This window comes from Macadamia integrifolia, chromosome 13 (genome assembly GCF_013358625.1).
Source record: "Macadamia integrifolia cultivar HAES 741 chromosome 13, SCU_Mint_v3, whole genome shotgun sequence".
Classification (NCBI taxonomy): Eukaryota; Viridiplantae; Streptophyta; class Magnoliopsida; order Proteales; family Proteaceae; genus Macadamia; species Macadamia integrifolia.
The window spans coordinates 15,314,549-15,325,697 of NC_056569.1; the positions used below are offsets into that span (position 1 = coordinate 15,314,549).

Below are 11,149 nucleotides of genomic sequence, written 5' to 3' on the forward strand. Positions count from 1 at the left end.
CGTTGCATTGATTCGGTGAGTCCAGTTGTGAGGAATCACCCAAGATTGCCCAAAGTCACTTGAGTTTGAGTGAGAAGGAAAGAAGAGAAAAATAGGCAGAAAAACAGGGTTTATAACCCTTAAATTGTAGCCTCGGGTAACTCTGGCAGGCTGAAACTGACGGGGTTTAGCCAGCCAAGCCCGTCAGTCTTTAGCCCGTTAGTTTTGGCAGAAAGGGCCTGACTCCACCGGTGGAACCTACAAGGCTTGCTTTGGAGGGTTTGAGTGTCATTTTTGGAAAATTATGGGTGTATGGAGAAAATTTGGCCGACATGTTTATTGAGATACAATTTGGAGGTTGAATTGATATATGCATTTTTCCTCAACTGCTTTAAGCGTGTTAATGCACAGGGATGTGCACTAAAATTCGATTTATTGTGTAATGAGTTACAATACTAACTCATATGAAATTTTTGTGCAAATCAGGTTCACTTAACAATGGTACGCACTAGATCCGAGGGTCTCGCTCGGGGTGCACCTCGAGGCACTCGTCCTATTGGTAGGCCACCAATCAATAGAAGGCCTCAGCCTATGAGGCGAACATCTAACCCACAACCTCAAGGGACAATTCATCAGAATGTGTCTGATGAGGATCCACCCATGGCTACACTTCCTGATCCTTCACTAATACTTACCCCTGGTGATGCTGAGAACTTGATTCAACAATTGAATCAGAATCTCCATCAACAGATTCTCCATTGACAACAGGCATTTATAACTGCTATGCAACAGAGGTGGTATGCTTCACTACCAGGTCACCCTCCTTGGGTAGATATTCCACAAGGTCCAACTGGAGGGCGTGGTGTTGGGGCACAGATTGGAGGTACACCACCTGGCATCAACCCTCAAAACAAGTTGGAGGTACATCACCCATACTATCGCAGGGTACACCTCCATATATGATGCCACCTCCTTACCCATACCATCCGGCATATTCACCATATTTTTTGTCGGTGGGCCATACCACAAGAGTGGTGGAGTTATTCAAAAGGAACCTACCACCTACATTCACTAAGGTGGCTAGTGACCCTGTGGATCCGGATCGATGGAACTAAGAGATTGAGAAAATATTTGAAGTGATTGAGTGCACTGATGCTCAAGGGATTATTTGTGCGGGGTTACAGTTTAAGAATGAGGCCAACTCCTGGTGGCAAGCCTCAAAAGCCATATTTTTTGCTACACTCCCGGAACCCACATGGAAACAATTTAAGGAACTGTTCTTAGCAAATTACTATCCTCGTAGTTTTAGAGACCGCAAAGAAGCGGAGTTCTTAGCCTTAACTCAAGGAAGCAAGTCTGTCCTTAAGTACCAGCAACAGTTTGAGGCCCTATTCTACTTTGCACCCCTCACATGAAGTCAGCCGAAGAAAAGAGTAAGAAATTTCTGAAAGGATTGAAGGTATCCATCGACATGATACTTGAGGCATTAGATCTCACCGACTATGCCTTGATTGTACAGAAGGCTAAAACCATGGAATATAAAGTGAAAAGCAAATCATCCTTTACACCTCGAGTATAGAAGAGAGCAAACCCTTATGCGGATTCGGATGGCCCAAGCAATAATTTTCATGGGCCATACGGGTTTGGTCCTTTATATAGGCAGCCCTACAGGCCATCGGGTTATCCTCCTCGACCCGCTACTGGGTCGGGTACTACATATTTTTGCTCGAATATCAGTACGACGCCCACAGCTACCATGCTAGCTCGCCCTCCATTTATTATAGGTCAGGCTCAGAGAGCTCCCGCTCCGGTTCAAGCTTTGCAGAACCGTTGTTTTAATTGTCATTCATATGGGCATTTTGCTAAAGATTGTCAAGCCCGACCAACCTTACCCTCCAATCAGCCTTCTAGATACAAACCTACTTTGACTCAAGGGAGTCAACCACAAAGAAGGATGTATGCTTTGTCAGCTGAGGAAGCTAAAGCTAGCACAGAAGTGGTAGCAGGTACGATTTAGATTGAGAATTACCTTTTTGTAAATATTGATGACATGCTATACTTATGTGCAATGTTGTATTAGGTGTCCTACCTGTATCAGGTATATCGGCATATGTCTTGTTTGATTCAAGGGCTTCACATTCGTTTACATCAAAGAGATTTGCTGAGAAACTTGACATGACACCTAAGATATTAGAGCATAAGATGATTGTTAGTACCCCTACAGAAAAATTTTCACAGCTAAAGGAATTATATGGGCCATGCACCGTTGAGGTCAGTGGAAAGCAGTTAGATACCCAACTCATCAAGTTCAATATGCAAAACTTTGATGTTATACTAGGCATGGATTGGTTATCAGCACATCGAGCAAGTGTGATGTGTGCTGAGAAACAGATTAAGGTGATCAATAATGAAGAGAAGGAACTGATATACCAAGAGGATGTGATAAAGCAGGCTAAAAAGATCCTCATCTCTGCTCTACAAGCAATGAAGTTGTTAGAAAATAGGTGTCAAGGGTACCTAGCATCGGTGATTGATTTAGATGCAAAGGTCACACCTCTAGAGGAAGTAGAGGTGGTTAAAGAGTTCCCAGATGTCTTTCCAGATTATTTGACTCAACAACCACCTGACAGGGAGTTAAAATTTGCTATAGATTTGATTCCTGGAGCTGCTCCGATGTTAAAGGCTCCATATAGAATGGCACCAGTAGAATTGAAAGAATTGCAAGTACAGTTGCAAGATCTGCTGAAGAAGGAATTCATACGCCCAAGTGTATCACCTTGGGGTGCTCCAGTGTTGTTTGTTAAGAAGAAAGATGGAAGCTTGCGTATGTGCACTAATTACCAGGAATTAAACAAGTTAACCATTAAGAACCGGTATCCATTACCACACATTGATGATCTGTTTGATCAACTACAAGGTGCAAGAGTATTTTCAAAGATTGACCTCAGATTCGGGTATTATCAACTCAAGATAAAGAATAGTGATATACCAAAGATAGCCTTTAGAACTCAATATGGTCATTATGAGTTCTTAGTATTGTCTTTCGGATTGACTAATGCACCGGTAGCTTTCATGGATTTGATGAACCGAGTGTTTCACGATGTTCTTGACAAGTGGGTCATTGTTTTCATTGATGATATCTTCTACTCAAAGTTAGAAGAGGACCACGTAAAACACTTGTGGATGGTACTACAGAGATTGAGAGAGCAACAGTTGTATGCAAAATTCGGCAAGTGTGAATTTTGGCTCAAACAGGTTGGATTCCTAGGACACGTGGTGTCTGAAAATGGAATCGAAGTGGATCCAAATAAGGTAAAAACTATAGTAGACTGGGAGGTACCCAATAGTGTAATAGAAATTAGAAGTTTCTTGGGTTTGGCAGGTTACTATAGGCACTTCATCGAGAACTTTTCTTGGATTTCAGCACCAATATCCAAGTTGACTAGGAAGGGTATAAATTTTGACTAGTCAAAGGAGTGAGGAAAGTTTTCAAGAGCTAAAGAAGCGACTAGTGTCAGCACCAGTGTTGACTATTCCGGAAGGCACAGGTGGAATGATAGTGTATACCGATGCTTTCAAAGTCGGATTGGGCTGTGTACTTATGCAACACGGCAAGGTGGTAGCATATGCGTCTAGACAGTTGAAGGACTATGAAAAGAACTACCCTACCCATAACTTGGAGTTAGCAGTCGTTTTTGCCTTAATGATTTGGCGTGACTACTTGTACGGTGAAAAGTACGAAATATACAACGACCACAAAAGTCTTAAGTACTTTTTCACCCAAAAAGACTTGAATATATGACAAAGGAGATGGCTTGAGCTTATGAAGGATTATGATTGTGATATTCAGCATCACCCAGGGAATGCCAATATAGTGGCAGATGCATTAAGTCGAAAGGCTCAAACTGTGTCACTTTCCTATCTAGCTGTCAGTCCAGAGCTCATATATGAGGCGATGTTAATGGATGAAATCCTCTTGTATGAGGGAGCGACATTGGAACTAAAGCACCAGGCAGATGATGTTCAACTGTTGACTATGTCCTTGGTGGCTCTACTGGTACACTCATCCATCAGGGAAGAAGTCATAATGAAACAACCTTTAGATCCTGAGTTGCAGTGGATCAAAGAGAAGATTCAAGAGAAAATCATGAATGACCCTAGCTTTACATTAGCTAGTGATGGGGCACTGTTGTTTCGGGGCAGATTGTGTGTACCTTGTGACGAAGTAATACAAGACAAAATAGTGAAGGAAGCACACAGTTTTGAGTACTCTCTTCACCTTGGGAGTACCAAGATGTACAAAGACCTAAAGCAACACTACTGGTGGCCAGTAATGAAGTCCATAATAGCTTTGTATGTGTCGAATTGTCTTGCATGTCAAAAAGTCAAAACTGAATGACACCGACCTTTTGGCACTCTTTAACCACTCCCAGTACCTGAATGGAAGTGGGATAACATTACAATGAACTTCGTCACCGGACTACCACGTTCACCCGAGGGAATGGATGCAATTTGGGTAGTGGTTGATAGGATTACTAAGATAACTCACTTTATTCCGATCAGGACCACTTACACCATGGATAAGCTGGCACAGCTTTACATGGATAATGTTGTACGCTTATATGGTGTACTAGTGAGCATTGTATCAGATAGAAACCTAAGGTTTACCTCCAGATTCTGGAAAAGCTTCTAGCAAGCCTTAGGATCACAATTGAATCTGAGTACAGCCTTCCATCCACAGACAGACGGACAGTCCGAGATATTAGAAGATATGCTCTGAGCCTGTGCCATGGAAATGAGTGGCAGTTGGGAGGAATTTATACTCTTATGGAGTTTGCTTACAACAACCGCTACTAAACCACAATCGGGATGGCTCCATATGAAGCATTTTATGGTAGAAAGTGCAGAACTCCTCTATACTGGGACGAAGTAGGTGAACGTCGTATGCTTGGACTAGAAATGACTTAGATGACATGTGATAAAGTCGAAGTCATTAGAGAAAGAATTAAAGCAGCCCAATCACGTCAAAATAGCTATACAGATAGTCGTAGGATGGATATGGAATTCCAAGAGAGAGAGAAAGTGTTCCTCAAAATATCTCCTACCTAAGGCCTATGCAGATTTCACAAGAAAGGCAAGTTAAATCCGAGAAATATTGGGCCATTTGAGGTTTTGAAGCTAGTTGGAGCAGTAGCATATATGTTGGCATTACCACCTTCCCTTAGCAATGTTCACAATGTCTTCCATGTATCCATGTTGAAGCAAAACGTTCATGATCCATCTCACGTACTACCTGTGGAATCAGAATACCTAAAAGCTGATATGACATATGAAGAATATCCGGCTGAGATCTTAGACCGGAAGGTGAAAACTCTTTGCAACCGCTCTATCGCTTTTATGAAGATTCAGTGAGCAAACCACCCGATCGAAGAGGCATCTTGGGAGAAAGATGATGATATTCAAACCTTGTATCCTCATCTTTTCGAAGAACTAGGTACTACAATTTTGGGGCGAGATTTTCAAATAGGGGGGTAATGTGATACCCTACTTTCTAAATCCAATCTAATTAACTGAATTGACTTGGTTTGATCATATAGGGGCTGAACTAGAGAGAACTGACACAGGTACCATATGGAATATAGTAGCAAGGGTGACCTTGAACTCGCGTTGGCCTGACACGACTGAGCAGGTACCAAGGGTAATACGGGCACCCAAGCCTTGCACTTGCACATACCACTAGGCCATGTACAAAAGTAAAGGTACGTACTTGTATTTATGGGTGCCAACGTAATCTAATATTATGTGGACGTTTATTCCCATTGAAGCCCACCTGAGATTTAACCCACCTGAGATATACCCACCTGAGATTTAACCCACCTGAGATAGCCCACTTGAGATTTAACCCACCTGAGATATACCCACCTAAGATTTATCCCACCTGAGTTAGCCCACTTGAGATTTAGCCCACCTGAGATTTAGAAGATATTTTGGGGGCTTAGGTATAAAAGGGGAGATATTAATTGTCTTTTCCCTCATTAATGTTATTTGGTCAGTGGGAGAGTAAAGAAGAGAGAGAAAGAAGAAGAAGTGAAAAGAGGAAGAAGAAGAAAGAAGAAGAAGGGGAAGTTAACCGCAGAGCTTCATTAGAGCTGGGTCTTGGTGTTTGGAGCCCGGATTTATGATGAGCTCACCGAGGTCTTCGATTTGAGGTAGGTATGGCACACATTCCAAAGATTCTTAGGAAAACCCCATCCTTAAACCATCTTTTTGATTTTTGGGGCAAAACTCACTTGGATCTTGCTAATCCTACTTGGATAATCAAATCTAAAGTCTAACGGAAGGTGTGTATAATGATTTTGAAGGATTTGAAAGGAGTGTGGGCGAAGATCTAGAGAATTGGGAGGTTCTTGGGCAAAAGAAGTGAAATTTGGGGTTTCATTGGTATTCTTAAAGAAGAGGTAAAAGTCTTCATTTTCTTTTGATTCAATCTTAGATCTAGGTTGAGAGTACATGATTAGACCTTAGATAAGTGATTTGAGTCACCGGATTGTCCCCAAACAAGTTCCCTAAGCCGGTGGAAACTCTGGGAATGATGTTGGAAAGATTTCATTCAAAGATTGGGGGGGGGGGCATCTTCTAGTTTTAGCCCACTTGTGTTCCCAGAACTTAATTTTTTTACTCTGGAGTACTCGACGAGCTGAAACCGGTGGGCTAGCCCGCCGATCTTTTGGTTTTAGCCCACCTGAGTTTGCAGAACTCAGACTTTAGGCTCTGGAGTAATCAGTGGGCTAAAACCGACGGGCTACATAGCCCACCGGTCTTTGGCTCTGGCCCAGCTATCTTTCCAGAATTGTCAGAATTGATCCAAATTTGATGGGTAACCCTCATTTATGATTATAAACCCAATTTTTAGTGTTCAAATTTGATGATTTTGACCCTAAAATAGTGAAATGATAAACTATTATGTTTATGATAGGTTACACTCAATATAGGCGTACCCACACATCATGTCTTTTTTGTACCGGGTATAAGCACCGTGTACATATACAACTAAGTGGGGAGTAGACTCTGATTTAAATTCAAAGGGTTATGCATCATTTAACATGTGTTAGCTACCATGTCATCATATTACTTGTGTGTAGACTAGACATCACATATGTCATATCACGCATTGTATGTGCATTTACATAATATGCTATGCTTTGTTTTATGATGAATATTCTTTATGTCTTGATGTATGTGATGGAAGAATTTAATTTCGACATGATGTATTTGCTAGATTAGATGCCGTAGTCGGCTTGAAAACGAGTGCATGGTGGCACGTGGTATGGGATGCGGCACCATCGTGTAATTGTACTATGCTCATGTAAAGGCATGTGGCTAGATTGTGATTTGCCCATGTGCTACGACCCTTCCCAACAATGGTTTACATGTTGGGGGATCATTGGGGGGGAAGCATCAAGTTACGGTTGTCGAACTCCTGTAGTGGTTAGAAGTATGCATGGCTGATCACTAGGATAGTCGGTAACCCCGATGATATATTCAGAGGGCTGATTGTACTACTTTTATTTCGGGTGGAGTCACCCATTTACTTTCTATCATTTAAATTTGCTGGGAGATGGGTTGCATTTAAAATTCTGGTACCAACGATGGACCTTCTTCGACAACCCTATGGGCGTATCAAGGATGGAGTTCGCGCCTCATACCCAGGGCATACACGCACTGTGGCTGTGAGTAGCACAAAACCTATGACCTAGTAATGTTGTTAGGCTAATAGGGTTAAAATGAATTACATATAGACACATTTATTTGGTGATTGTTTGTGTGCTTTGCCTTGTGTAGTCTTCCTTTCCACTTATTGGGCTAGTGAGTTCATCCTACATGCACAACTCTTTTTGTAGGTGATTTTGCAGGTTACCTGCCTAGGAATCAGGAGCCAGGCCCCACCGTGGAGTTTTCATCTGAGGACTGGTGGGTCCCTGATGAGTTCAAGCACGGTGCACGTGCGAGTATTGTGCTGCATGGCAGCTGTGACTCCTGAGTGATTTTTTTTTATTCTTTTAATGTACTCCCTTTTTGTTACTTGATGCTTAAATTATTGTATTTTTGTATATATATCATGCCTTCGGACCCAAAATGTAACATTTATAACTCAATTTAGGTATCAAGTATTTGGGAAACAGTTATAGGTATTATTATGAACTGATCTTCTGCTGAAAATACAGGTTTATTCTTAGATTAGTAGATGTATATTGTATTGCAGGTACTGCATTGTTGATCTTGACAGGTTTGTGAGTTAACCGGTGTAAACTTGGTCACCGGCTTGGCTTAGTGCGGGCAGGGTGTGACAAGGTCCCTCTGATTCAAAGAAGGAATGTGCAGCACACTTGCAGTGTCTCTGAAGGGGCTGGGCTAGATGCTACAGAATCTGAGGTGCCGACAACCACTTCACCAGAGAGGTTACAATCTTATGCTACGCGGTGGGAGGTCATGCATTACCATCATTGGAAAATCTTCCCTCTCCTGTATGGGTGGGGAATCTGACGAGCATTAAAATCCCCCAGGCGGCGTATGTGAGGAAAATTGAGAAACATAGTTTTTCTCTTCTTGGAAGGGTCAACTTTAGAATGGTCTCCATGGATGCACTTCGGTCTTTAGTGCATTCCCCTTGGGCTATTAAGGAGGTGGTGGTTTTGAAATCCCTTGGTAAAGGGTTTGTGCTGTTTCGGTTTAAATCTGAGGCACAAATGATGCATGTTTGGAAATGCGGCCCAATCAGAGTGGAAGGCCGGTTAATTCAGTTTCAAATGTGGAGACCCGATTGCAAGGTAGATGATGAAGCTATTTCATGTATCTTTGGCCGGCATCTTCAATTTCCAAAATGGAAAGGTGGACCAGAACTTCATATGGAGTGGAGAGGCAAGCACCTACAAAGGAGTAGTTGTGAAATGAGAGAACATCTGTAAGCCAAAGAGCGAGGATGGTATGAGCATCCCTAGGCTCAAGGATGTGAATTTAGCTTTGTTGGCTAAGCTATGTTGGTATATAAAAACTGAAAACTCCTCCCTAAAATGGCAAGTTCTATCATCTTCTATTATGCTTGGCTTACGGAAAATTTGAGACTTGGTCTCAAATAATGTAAGATGGGTTGTTGGTGATGGAACAAAAATTAATTTATGGTTTGATCCTTGACTAGGCCAAAGAAGGATATATGATGATATTGCTCAAGCTCACCCGATCCCTAGCTCTTTGACGGCTTTGGTTTGAGATTTAATTGAGGAAAGAGAATGTGTGCTGCCAAAATTGTCGTCAAATGAGATGCAAGATATTTGTGATCTTATTTTTGCATTCCCAATCCCAACAGTTGCAAATACGGATAGGTTGGTCTATTCTCTGACCGATAGATTTTCTGTCCAATCTGCATGGGAATGTTTGAGGAAGAAGAATACTACTATGAGTTGGTTTCGGTAGGTTTAGATGAAGGGGTTAACCCCTACGCAATCTATGTTTGGGTGGAGGTTTGCTTATGAAGGCACTCCTATGAATGACAAGATAATGAAGTGTTCGATTCCTCTCCCATCGAGGTGCAAACTTTGTCTACAGTAGGTAGAGTCATTTAACCATCTATTCTTATGTCTCTGAGCTATGCTCAAGGGAGCTTGGTTTCTTTGATGGGTTGGTTTCCCTTCCGTAAAGGAATTTTTTTCCACCCTCTTTTTGTCCTAGTTCCCTTGCATATTTGGGCAAAGAGAAATAGGAGGAACTTTGAAACCAATGTCGGCCGCTATTGAGTATGGTGAAGTCTATTATGAGAGATCTCCAAAATTTCTCTTCTCTGGTGTTGTTTCATATATCTTCTATTGCAGACCTTTTTTTGTCTAAGAAGTTAATTGTTTCTGTCACGGTGCCTCCACCAAAGAGAAATTTGGAGTTGTTTTGGAGTTTTCCTCCAACAACTTGTTAAATTTGAACCTTGATGGGTGCTCCCTTGGCAATCCTGGGTGTTTGAGAGTAGGTGGATTTTTCGTGATGAAACTGGCCTTCTCATAAGGTGCTTTACGCTGTATGAAGGCGTTGGGACAAATTTTATGGTGGAGTTCATTGCCTTCTACTATGGGCTGCATAGTGCTCGTGATTTTGGGATTGAAAAGCTTCGGATTGAGAGTGATTCTATGGCAGTGGTTCCATGCATCAGGAATCATAAAATCCCTTGGTGCCTTGAGGAGAAGTGGGTCTTCTATAAGAAGTAGCTGGATAGTATCTTGTGGGTTATCTCCCACTGTTATCGGGAAATCATTATGGTAGTAGATAAGGTTGGCTAAGCATGGGGCAGCTACCAGAGCAACGGTTGCTTGGAAAAATGTTGTGTCTTTTGTTCTTACAGATGTGAATTGGGATTTTCAAAAAAGACTGGGATATCGGTTTATGTAAGCTCTAGTTAAGAGTGATTGGATTTTTGTTTTGCTGATTACAATGCCGAAAGTGGAATAAAAGCACAATGATTTTGTCGCTTTATAATTTCTCATTCTTTGATTTAATGATATTTATTTGCTGACCTTTAACACTATAAATAAATATATATATATATATATATAATATTGTACTTTTAGTTGTCGAGTTTTGTCACCAGTCAGTGGCACTGTGTCACAAAGTTGCAAGTCGCCGGACTGATGGCTGAATGAGTTGAAGAGGAATAATGGAGGAGGAGAACCGTCTGATTACAAAGACTCTAATCAGATGACTCGCAAGATGCTGGTCAAGTCGATATACGTTCCTAGCTAGGTTTGTCACCATGGAAAATTCTTACCATAACAAGGTTATATTTTGTGGCAGCTGGAAATATTTACCTTTATTAATTACCAGAATTTATGAGGAACAAGGATTTAAGAAAAAATAGATAAAGAAATTACTCCACTGGTAACAACATATGTATTAGAATAGTTTTCCAATCTCTAACAGATAATTAACAATTAACCAAGATCCAACAAAGGACTCCCATGGCCAATTAAATGGCGCATCCAAGCAGATAAAAAGCAATAGAAAAATTGAACTCAAACATAGAAAGAAAGAGAGGAAAGAATATTTATCACAAATTCTCTCGGGCAGAACATATCCAACTTAATTTGGCAAGTAATTCATCTGAGAAAGCTAATTGGCTCGCCAAAACAAT

At 41.4% G+C, this 11,149-nt stretch overlaps 1 long non-coding RNA gene across 1 annotated transcript; it reads left to right on the forward strand.

Moving 5' to 3' along the window:
- The first annotated feature begins 6,038 nt into the window (after window positions 1-6,038).
- On the forward strand, window positions 6,039-9,162 carry LOC122058646. The gene is made up of 3 exons (XR_006133860.1): window positions 6,039-6,188; window positions 6,342-6,437; window positions 7,881-9,162. It is a non-coding gene; the product is annotated as an uncharacterized LOC122058646 (long non-coding RNA).
- Window positions 9,163-11,149: the final 1,987 nt, after the last annotated feature.